Genomic DNA, 12,478 nt, shown 5'->3' with positions numbered 1-12,478 from the left:
ACCAATAGCCTCATTCCCCTCCTGGGTTTCCTGCTTAGAATATAACTCACCTAGACCTTCTCCTCTTGCAGATTCCTTTAAGTTGGAGAAGCGTCCCACTGGGATGTTTGGGGTTTTCTCGGTTGATGGCTGGGTGCTGGTGAAGGATGGGTTTCCCACGCAGGCACCAGGGAGCTCTACCTGCTCCCAGTCGGCAGAGGGATTGGAGAGGTAACAGCCAGAGGCTTTGTTTTAAACAAGGCTCCTGTTAGCTGGGGTTGCCCTGGCAATTCTTATTTATCAACATCAGTTTACATATTTGGGATTTGTGCTTATCCTGTTGGTACCATTTAAGGGACTCTTTTACTAAAAACTGAGTGGCTGCATAGATGTCTCTGCTTTCACTTCTCTTTCCTGCTAGCAAACAAGGTAAGCAGCCAATACCTGATGCCTCATCCATAGATGCCTTTTCTCCAGTCAGGCTTGATTTTTTCTTAGCACAAACTCCCGTGTGGCACACTTGGAGGAATGATGATTCCTGCTTTAGCAGCTCTGCTGTCCTTCAGGGCAACTTGGAGCCAGGGGTGCAGGCGGTGGCCGTGCAGTTCCCCCGCCACCGGTGGGTGCCTCCATCAGCACTGGTTAGCGGCGTCTCCAGCTGCTGGGGCAAGGGGAGAGGAGCAAAACGGGTCTCTGGATTTCTGCTGGGGTTTATTGGTATCGAAGCATGGGGAGAACTGCAGAGAAAGCAAACTGGCTCAGTCCTGGAAGCCTAACGTTACTAAAAGTGGTCTTCCTGAAAAGGAACTTGGTATAATCAAGGCTTAAAACCATGGAGCAGAGGAACCAAGACCTGTTTGTTGTTTGTTTTCAAGGACTGATGGAGTGTGTGGTGTGCCTATGTCTTGCTGTGTGCATCCTGGACACAGAGCTGAGCGCTTACCCAGGAAACCGAGCTGTGGCAGAAGCAGCTTCCCCTGTGCAGCTGCCAGGCTGGTGTGCGGGATGCACTTGTGTTCATCGGTACTGCTTAGCCCCTCCCAGATGGACCAGCGGGTAACAACATGGGAATTCAACTCTTAGTTCAGAACTTAGTGGAGATACAGATGTCTCCACTTAGCCTTTCTATTTTTGTACCAGCTCCGCAGAAATGCCATCATACTGCTGTCACTCTGAGAAGAGAACTTGTTAAAGAAGTAGTTTTCTACCTTATAGAACCACAATATTTAGCAAACGCTGCAGAGCTGGAAGAACAGTTTCATGGAAATGGAGTTTCTCAGTCAGCAAGTTAAGTGTTTTGCACGGGTATGGCGTGGGGAAATATTTTTATGATAGGTAGCTATTTTTTCCCCAGACCTCAAGCTGAAGTTAAGGTGGTTTGTTCTTTACACTTTTTTATTGGGTTATACTGAGACTGTCTCATGGTGTCAGTGGTGCTAATTGAACTGGATAAACTTTCTTCAGATGAAATTGAGAGCAAAGAGGATTCCAAGACAGACTTTCAGGAAGGCAAATTGAGAGAGTTATGTGCCGATTTATCATGGTTTTCAACCTCACTGCTCGTGTTCTGCACCAGCTGGTAAGCCTGCCTTTATATAAACTGTTTGCTCAGCTCTGTGTGCATTGACTCCTGTAACAGGTGAGTGAACTACAAGACCAGATGAGCAACACGGCAGTCTTTGTCACGTGTATGCAATCTGAAGTTGTTTTTCTTTAAGATAATGGGTAGAACATATATGCAAACAAACCCTGTTTTCAGCATCTTCTGAGCACTCCAGCATACAAGGTACTGCTAGAAGAGCCCAAGAGGCTGTTACCTTGTATTACCTGGATGGTGATCATATGTGGGTGCTAATGTGGCTCTTAATGTAAATCAGAGCAGCCCAAGGGGCTGTGCTGGCATTACACTTGGTGCAGTGTGTACCTGAGGTGTGCCCTCTAGTGCTTAGTGCTGTGCCTCCTCTTCTGCTTTCCTCTGGCCTTTTTATCACACCCGGGCTTGCAAAGTGGTAAATGTGCATGCTGTAAGGCTCTTCCATGACCATTGTGACTCGTCTATAGGTTTGATTTTGGGGCAGGTGTTAAAATAGCTATAAATAGCTACTCTAGCTGATATAGCTAGAACAACCCCCTCCCCCCAAAATGTCAGGTAACTAAGCATCTTGAAACTTGAGTTTCTCTAAAAATTCAGCCATGAAAACAAGGAATGCAGCTGTCTCAATTTCTACAGAACCACAGCTGATCAATGTAATCCCACTTAAGTCCCTAATGCCTAGGAAAGAGTTCAATGGAAATACATTTAAGGAATCCCTTGTAAGAATGACGACTCCAATATCTTGTGGACTGCATATATTTGGACTTGCACTACTCCCAGGGGATAACCTGATACTTTCATGTTTTTATCATCACTGGAACAAAATGTAAGCAAGAGAAATAGGTAATATCTGAATGCGATGTTTGTCCTGTGACAGGATAACCTGCAAGATCCGGAAGACTGCAACTTCCACTCACCTCAAGTAGGTGAATATGGAAGTAACTGACATTTTCAACTCTGTGAAGAACTTCTGGAACAGCTAGTCCTTAAGTTCAGTTCTTGCACTTGAAAATAGAGAAATGTCATCCTATCTGTTCTCTTGCAAGAAAAAAATATCTTGTGCTTTATTATTTTTTTCAATTGTTGAACAACTTGATTATATTTCCTGTATTTTTTTCATAGTAGAAATTTTTCATAGTAGAAATGTTTGTGGAATCTGGGGATTTTCTGTAAACAGGTCAGACAAGTTCAGGAATCGTGTTTCTGTTCCCTGGGATCCTGCAATGTAACTTCAAAATTCCATCTCCTACCCCAAACTGTCATTAAGGAACTTGTGCCTGCAGTAGGTGATGTGCTTGGCTGCATTACTGGAAAGCCCAAGTAATCTGTTCTAGCCTATCTTGTCAATCAATTTTAAAATGAATATTCAGCTTGAGTAGTGTATTTTTAGTGGGATGGTAACACATCTGCAGGAGAGGGGGGAAAAAAAACCTTGTGGGAGGCATATGTTGGAAATAAGATACTTTTTCAAAGAATTACTTATTGGAATTGTGTTGCAAATGGTTTACTTGGGCTGGCATGATCATCTTGTATAAATGCATTGTCACTGTGTTAGGGGGATTTGTTTTTATAGCATGGGAAGAATGAGGTAAATGCTGGTGCTTTGTATTTCTGATATGGTCATGGTCCCTGGAATGGAGTGCTAATGCAGTTTCTCTCTTTGAAAATTTTCCTTGATATACTTGGCCAGTGTTTGAAGGAAGCAAGTCATCCATAGTTCAGTCTTGCATTGGGTTGGCAGAAATCTGAATGAAGCAGTGACCATGCTGAATTGGGATTCCAAATGTCATTTCCTAAAAGGAACTTCTACTTGCTCACCCATAGCTATTAAAAAAAAAAAAAAAGCTTTTGCTTGTATTAAAATGAACCTGATGTCTTCAAGAATCATCTGTTTCTTAGCAGTGCTGTCTAATGCGCAAAATGAAACCTTCGAGCCATGGAAACAAACATTTTTCTCAGGCAGTGACAATAGTATAAAAATCTTCCAAGACATCAACATGCATCATGCATCAGGGTGTAGCACCTGGTTTTGCTGGTGCTGGCTCCTGTGTGCCACAGTATTCTACTCTCTAAAGATTCCAAATCTTTCACTTGGTGTCTATGCTTTTTAAGAAATGAAGTATTTTTGAAAAGGATTTGAAGAACTCTGTTCTAAAATCATACCAAGCACCAGCAAATGATAGCATAAGGTATAAAACATTAGAAGTCAGTGTAAACCGAGAAGCATTAGGATATTTTCTTCTGTTCACACGTATTGAGTTGTTGAAAACTAATTTATCATGCTTGTGCCGTGACTTTTCATGTACAAAACCCAATTCAATGTAGAAACACGGTTGCTTCAGAGAGAGCCTTCTCCTGTAGCATGCCAATTGTCTAATGACAAACGTGACACTCAGCAGCGCTAATGCAGAAAAGCGAATACTCTGACAAAGTGGTATCCTGAAATAGTATGATGTTCTATAAACAGGAAATTGAATTGTCATTAGAAGACCTGAGATGTTGACTCAGAGTTACTGGGACACAAAAACTTCTTTTTTGTTCCTGCTTTAACCAAATCCTTATCATGGGATATAAATGTTCAATTGTTTTCCTATGTGACTCTTCTTAATAAATATATAAATGAGCTTAACTTTCTGTATATCACTGTCTTCATCACTGATGCAGGTACCAGTCCTGAGGCATATTTATTTGGGATCTGCGAGTATGTCAATGTTAATATATTCCAGAGAAATACCCTAGAATGTGAGGGACAGTGTCAACCTTTGTGTCCTGATTTTTCCACATGGACCATCTTTATGGCTTGACTAATAGTGTAATATAGAAACTGTTTCAAATGATAGAATTTGGACACAAGTGACTGACCTTCTTCAACAAAATGCTTCATGACCATGTGAAAGGCCAATGTCAACTGATTGCTAAGGCACTAAGAACAGCTAAACTGAGTGAAAGCTTGAATGGAGTAGACATACCTGTAAACACAGGATAATGCTGAAGGTGGTTTTTAAAGAAGCTAAGCAATCCTTAAGAAAACTAAGTGCATTTTTCAAGTAAATACTGAATTTTTTTAAAAAAATCAACTTTATTTTTAATACATGATAACATGAGATAACATGCCCATGTTGCACATGGAACAATTTGTCCTGACCAGTGGGCAACTGAAGGTTATTTAAGCTAAAGAAATACAGAATTAGATCTCCGTATCGGCCAGGGCAGAAGTTCCTTCAGGACCTTTTGTATGTGCAACTCAGAGTTCTCACAGGAAGCTAAGCCAACCTCAATATTCCAGCTTAAACCTTATCACTGATAGGTACTGTTCTGTTTCATCTCACTATTGTGTGCTCTCTATGAGAGCACCTGAGTGCTCTCTATGATCCCTGTAAGTAACAGCCCTCTCAATAACCCGTCTACACAGCTTGCTATACTACCCCCTCAGAAGAGCTCACAGTGGACAAACTGCAGTCACACCTCATAACATGAATAATGTAACTTCATTGTTACCAGCTGAAAGTAGAAGGCAGAGTGGTAGACCCCTGTCTTTTAAATGGAGCATTTCCATTAAAAATTCAAGTGTTTAATGATAATTCTACCATGTGAAAAATCCAAAACCTACATGTTATATGTGAATTTCTTCTGATTGCAAAGCCCTATATGAACATAATTCCTGCTGAACTATGCTTGACAACGTGTGTTTCCATCTCTGCTGGAACCTCAGAAGAATCCTACTAAACTAGCATTTCCTATTTCTGAAGTTTACCAAGTTCTAGTTTCTGAATCAAATTTTCTCCTTCCTTTTATTTAAATTCTGAGGAGTGCTTTGTTTGCAGTGCAATGTCCAGAGAACCAGATAACTAAACTGTAGTTTCCTGCAGGAGTCACCTGAACCCCACCCCTGATTTGCTTTACTCCTAGGAAAAGTAGGACTATACAGGGAAAACAAGTGAAAATACACCAGACATGGAAAACCATGTCTAATAGTTGCAGTGCAAATGAAGGTCTGTATATTGAAATCAATTTTGGATGTAGCTGCAGCCTGTTGTAGAATCACAGCTTGAAACACTTCCACTTACCCAATTTTTTGGAACTGTGCAAGCGTTTGTAAAATAAACAAAAGTAACAAACAATGGCACAAAACTTAGGTCCTATTTTATTCTACTACTTCTTACACAATAAGGGGTCAAGGAGTGGTTTTTTCCTTGATTTCAAGAAGCAGCTGAGATCTTGTTTCAAAGATCAATGTTCTGAACAATCCTACTACTTCTGCCCCAGCAAACCACTGCTTCGCTGAAAGCCAATAAGCAACATAATGACATCAGAAATAGAGCAGGAATGCTATTAGTCTCTTACCCTCAATGCAGCGGTATGGATTTCATTATTTATGGATAACTTAATGACTACCTATCTTTTTCACCATTATATTGAATTTGAATTTTATCTTGGAAACAAAGGCGATGTCTGTGTCATTGTTCAGTAATGTTCTCACTTTCAAAACGAAACAGGTGTCTTGTGTAGGGATTGCAGGAGAAGGGAAACGGGTAAAAAGCATCTCTGATCATGTACTTATGGAGGCTGGAACTTGAGACATCGTGTAGAATGTGCTTGGTAGAGCTAATGCTTTAGTACTGACGAGTCAGTCTTGCTATTCAACCTTATGATGTGCTACAGGTACATGTGGAAGATGGTTCATCTCGGCACTGCACTCTATACCAAAAAGTTCATTAATAATGTATAAAATAGGCCTGTAGCTAATGAATAATTCAGAGATGGTATAGAAGCTGAGCATACTGAGGCATTCACCTCTGCCCCCGGGGGTCATGACTTTGCTCCTCACATAGCTACAATAAATGGAAACTACGCTGAGTATAGAAACTTAATTTTTCCCGGAGGCATCATTTCTCTTCTGTGCTCGTCCTTCCTATAATGAGCTATTTACTTTTAGTTCGAGAGTGGGGTAGTTTAACTCACTCAAACTAAAGATACTTTAATGATTTATAATCACAGGTTGTATTTCCCAAATTCTCTCAATAGCAATAGATCAAATATGTCTAAATAAAGAATGTTACCCTCACAGGTAACAGGAGATTTGAATTTTTTGAAAGGTGAATTCAATGTTTACAAAACATCAGTATAGAGTCAATAACCAAGCTTAAAAAAATGAGAGCAAGAATCAGAGAAATCTTGTTGTAGCACACTATCTGAAGCCTCGAGAAGCTGACTGCAGCAATGGAACACCCGTGTCTTGTTAGCAGAAGTGAGGCTATATGGTTTTTCTTTCTTTTATTCTTTAAATAATGAGTTTGTATTGACAAAAGGGTGTCCAGTATGCTGTAAGGATGCAAGATGATAGCACAGATCGGGGAGGTCGCTGTTGTATTTAAGGTTTCCTTAAAAATTTTAGTGTAAGGATATAGTTTTGTATGCTACTATAATAAAATAATGTTTTGTGGCACTAACTTAAAAAAAAAAAAAAAAAAAAAAAAAAAGCCTGAGGTTCATGTTATAAACAGTAGATGTAAGTTATCAAAGACGTTTGGTAAGTTCTAACTTAGATTAGAAATTAGAAGCAAGTTTTTCACTCTGAGGGTGGTGAGGCCCTGGAACAGGTTGCCCAGGGATGCTGTGGATGCCCCATCCCTGGAGGTGTTCAAGGCCAGGCTGGATGGGGCTTTGGGCAGCTTGCTCTAGTGGTTGGCAACCTTGTCCAAAGCTAGGTTTGTAGCTAGATGATCTTTAAGGTCCTTTTCAACCCAGGCCATTCTACGATTCTGAGTAATAAAGAGTGCTCTTCGGGCAGTGTAGAATATATTTGTATTCGATATTTGAAGGCTATTTACTGTAAAGCTTGACAACTCTGTCTAGACAGCATGCAATGAGGAAACAAATGATGTCAGTACATAGTCTATAAGCTATTGCTTAGAATCAGTTTCAGTTTATTTTGTCTTAATAGAGAAAAAGCCAACACACTTGGGATTGTTACACCACCCTGAATATACAGAAACTTCACTAGTTTCACGTTCCACTAGACCTTCTTAATATTTCTTTATATACTATGTCCGAAGTTAATCTGATTTAAAAAATAATAATAATAAACTTCCTGAAAAAACATGTTTACTAATATTTAAAAGGGACATCGGGGAGGGCGGGGGGGAGAAAGAGAGTTATCTGTGCAGGCAGATGAATGTTATAAATAGAAAGAGCTTTGAGTGATGCTGGAAGGGACAAGTGTGGTTTTCCAAGAGCACATGGTGAGAAAGAATTTGGCTGCCTATTAGTTTCAATCCTAAAATGTCCAGTTTTGCTGGTAAAATAATAAATTGAGATGGTATTTTTAGGAATTAAGCTCTTGTACGTGCAAAGGTATTATTATTTAGATCTCCATCATATCTATGCTTTGACTTCTGGGGGATTTGTTGAGGCATGTCACTTAGATCCAAATACAGGCATCTCTTGAGCCAGTGCAATTATGCCAGATCACTTTAACTGTGTGTATTTTGTGAGGATGATCAATGTCAAGTGTCTGTTTTAATGCTTTGACTGAATGCTGAAGGTGACTATTTCTAAAATGCATACATACTGTTCAATATTAAAATTAAAGAGCTTGTACTTCTTTGCAACAACAATAACAAAAAAACAGCATCCTAAATAAGATCATGCATCATAAATCTTTTAAGTAATAGCCTTCCTTATTTCTCTACTATTTTACTTCTACATTGCTCTGTAATGCTATGTGTTCTATGGAAACTGATACTGTAGTTAGCTATTAATGGTGCTGTCAGAAAGTTATTAAAATGAAAGGTAGTTAAACACTGCTTAGTTAACTTGCTTCCGAGGAACATTATGATGTCCATCGAAATGAAATCGATTCATCTTACTGGAGCACTGAAGTGCAATCTACTTTCCATAGTACCTTTTCCTGGCGTGATTAGAAATGAAGCATTTTCTCATAGTTTTTAGAAAGGAAACTCTTTCACCTTTATCAGCATGTTTTTGTTTGTTGGTTGGTTTTCTGGCAGTTGCTTTAATTATCTTTTTTCCTGAGTTATTTTTTTCTCCCTTATTTTCTTTCTAGAATAAGGAATAACAGCTCAAACCAGTCTTCCAGTCATTGTGGTTGCAAAGGTTGCTGACAGATACCATACAAGGTGTAGCACTGGGACTGTGAATAAGAGGTTAAAACAGATTTCTTCTTTCCTTACCTAGGCATTGATAGAAGACTAAAGAGTAGAATTCCCTGAAGTCATTAAAATAACTTAGAGCCTATTCTGCAAGCTTTTTCTCATTTCATCTTGGTATATCTTTGCTGTTCCAGACATTTTGATGTTGACATTCCAAAGCTGCTCCCACCTCTTTCCATACAAAAGTTTTCATTTCTGCAAGACTATAAAATATTCAAGGAAAATGCTCTTATGGGGGATATTTGTTTACTCCATCTCTCCTTCACTCCAACATCGTGCTGCTGAACCTGAACAAGGAGTCAGATTAATTATTTAAGTGAACCACCATCAAAGTCCTGTGTTGCTGTGTCACAGATTTATACTCAAGATTCCTGTTGTCAGATACTATTTTGCTAAGGGGTGAGATAAATGAGGTATGTGTGGTTTTTCTCTGAGGTTCCCTGCTAAGGCAAGCTCTATTTGCGCAGCTTTAGAGAGACAAAAATTAATTAATAGAGGCCCTCAGCCTGGAAACCTTGCCACGCCAAAATGACGTTTTATTTAATGGCATTATGATACTGGATTGTCACTTTTCTTTTTGGAGAGGCAATTCCTGATGTACGTTAATCAGGAATGTAATTATATTCATCTGTGTTTTTTTAAATGACTGTCTTGAAAAAAATGCACAGACTCTGGAAGCTGTTTGAGAAAACGAAGAGCTGTTGAAAGAGAGAACCTAGTTTTGCTGTAATGTTTGTGTTGGCTGTTTGTTTATTAAAACCCAATGAGACCATAAATCTTCAGAAGTCAAGGATCCTAAAAACTATGTTGAATTAAGTTTATTCCAAACATTGACTTTTTTCTTTTCTTTTCCTTGAGAGGTACTTGTCATTGTCCTCTGAATTTAACTAAAAGATGTAACTTTTTTAATATTATTTTCTTTGTTTCTGGAGGAACAGTTTGTCATTGGTACGAACTTCTCACACAGGTTTTATTTCTGGCTTGTTCACTAATGTCAGGAAGGAAATAAGGGCATTGAGAAGCATACGGATAGGTGTCCCATTAATAGATGTTCTGTCAGCCTCAGACCCACATAGCCTTTAATACATTGTATTTTTCCCACTTCCTACTATTTCGGTTTGTATTACCAGTTACAGTGGACCTAAACTTGCAAAGTACTCCTTTTATTTTTAGGAAACCTTTCCACAAGTTTTCCTTGTGATTTTCTTTGTTTTCTGTTTTCTTTGCCAGGAAGGCAAAGCAGAGCTGACTTGGGATCTCAGGGGGAATTGTTAGGCTTTTCTGTCCTTGATAGGATTTGAAGGAATTCCCTTACTTATGTCAGAAGTCCACCTCACTTGGTATACCGTTTCTGGCATGGATCAGTATCTGCCCTTATAGAAGAAAGGAGAATAGTAATGCATCCTGTTGGCCATATTTCCAGGACCTCCTCAGGGATATCCTACCACATGGTCAGAACAAACAGTGGTGAAATCCTGCAGGAGGTATGGCACCCAGCTTGAGAAAATCAGTCGTCGGATTCTCACGTGCACAGTTTGGCTGCTTGAGACTGAAGTTCCTAAATCACTGATTTTAGCTAGTTCAAAACTGGGATAAAGCATGCTTAAATGGGCTGGGGGCAGAGGAAGACCAGCTAAAAAATGATTCCTTTATGATGTATGCTGAAAAGCCTCCTAACTGATTTTGGCTCTTTTATGCAAATCATGTTTTTCAATTTCAGCTGGTCTGTTTCTCTCTCTCTTTATTCATGGTCAGAGAATGTTCTCTTCTGTCTTCTGATCAACTGAATATACAGCACATGAAACACTCTTCTCTTCTTAAACTCCTGAGGTTTTTTCATGACCTTTGCTGAACTAGTCATCCGTCCAATAAATTTTATTTGGTGTCATCTCACTTATGACTTTTCACATGGCACGTCTGGATTTATTCTTATCATTTGTATTCTTGCTCATTCCTTCACACCTCTCACTTTTTGAATGACAACTTTTATCCAAGTACATCATAGGCTTTAAACATCAGTATTCATTCAGTCCATTTCTTGTAACCAGTTGTCTAACGGTACCTTACTTTATTAACCACTCTTTAAATGCTTTGACTTATGTCGCATTAATGTTACTTTCTCTTCTCGTGCCAATAGCATAACTTTACTGATATTATTTCTGAGTAAAAAAGAGTAAAGTTATTCTCTCCTTTATTAAGTCTACAAAGATGTACATTTAATGTTTTGTGTTATGGTGTTGTGTTTTTTTTTGGGGGGGGGAGAAGGGGGAATAAGGACAAGGGTTTTAAATTGATATTTTTATACTTTTTTTTGGGTGCAGCTCACAAAACTATACAAGATCTGGTGTGATGTATGCCATCTATGTAGCTTTAAATGTCTTCAGGGATAAGGAAATTTCTCTTTGGCAATTTTAGGAAAATTGAGGTGTGAAGAGAATGAGGAGCCTCAAATCAAAAAATAAAAAATAAATAAACATTCAAGCTCCTTCAGGTTTTGCACAGAACTGGGACCCCTTGGTGTTTCTGGGAAACAGGTCCTGAATCGTTTGACGAAGCCCATGAAGCAGCTGGGAGATCTAAGTTCTATGGAGCTGCCTGTGGGTTTTAATATACATAGGTCTACGTAGACGTGTATATTTTCAACTGTTCCCAAATTAAATATTTGTTGTGCTATATAATGTTTACTGGATGATCTTCAAGAATAAAATGTCCTTATAACAACATTTTCTGCCTCTAGACAGCAAAGATAGTTTGAAGGTGTAAGTGACCCCTTCTTGTAATGGCAAAAATACACATGGAGTCAGGGTATACCCTGATAAGTCCAAAGAGAAGACCACCATTGGAGTTAGAAAGGCGATATTAAATATAAATAAATATAAATATAAATAAGGAGTTATTTCTAGGCGATAAGCTGATATAAGCAGATCTTTTCTATTCAAAAATATGCACAATAAGGAAGACCAAGGCTTCCTGCTGGTGCAAGGCTGAGTTCACGATTGGTTCATGGAGTTATACCTGTTTGCTTCAGATGAGGGATCTACCTCAAACTCACCATACAGACATAAAACACTTTTAATCCCGAAGGATATTAGCACAGGGAAGCTCAACTGTGAGCAGAAAATCATCTGAACAATCAGTTGGAACACTTGTGAGAAGTGATTTAGGGAAGTAAAGAAAATTGCAGTTTAATCTTCATAAGGAAATAGCTCTGGTGTAATAATGTAGTCATTTACTGATACTCCTGTACTTTAAGCACTGATCTTTCTGTTTGAAGTAGTAGTAATAATAATCATCATATAGCAACTTGAAGTATTTGTGAAGGAGATAAAGTGAGTTTCAAAGAGGTTTTTACTTTTATTTTAGAAAGGCAAATCGATTTCTCTGGAGGGAGGAATGCTTACAGACAGCTTTGCAAAAATGATTTTGTAACTAATAGACTAGAGTGAAAAAAAAAATGGTATAGCCTTTCCTCCTGAAAAGATAAGGGAGTGAACCAATGAATCTCTTGGATGTGCCAAGCTTGTGACAACGTGCTTTTTGAGGAATTTGATGTGGTGAATTGACATGTTGCTAAAACCTGAACAACTCACAGTACATATATACATATGTTGACTTCTTGGAGAACAGGTTGGGAAGGCAACCTCTTGGCACTGTCAGTGCTCCTTTGTTCTTTGCAGCACATGCAATGTGAGCATGAAACAAGGTGTGGGTCTAACTGAGGCTTTGGATTGGT

Source organism: Oxyura jamaicensis, chromosome 5 (genome assembly GCF_011077185.1).
Source record: "Oxyura jamaicensis isolate SHBP4307 breed ruddy duck chromosome 5, BPBGC_Ojam_1.0, whole genome shotgun sequence".
Lineage (NCBI taxonomy): Eukaryota > Metazoa > Chordata > Aves > Anseriformes > Anatidae > Oxyura > Oxyura jamaicensis.
This window is presented reverse-complemented; position numbering follows the sequence as displayed.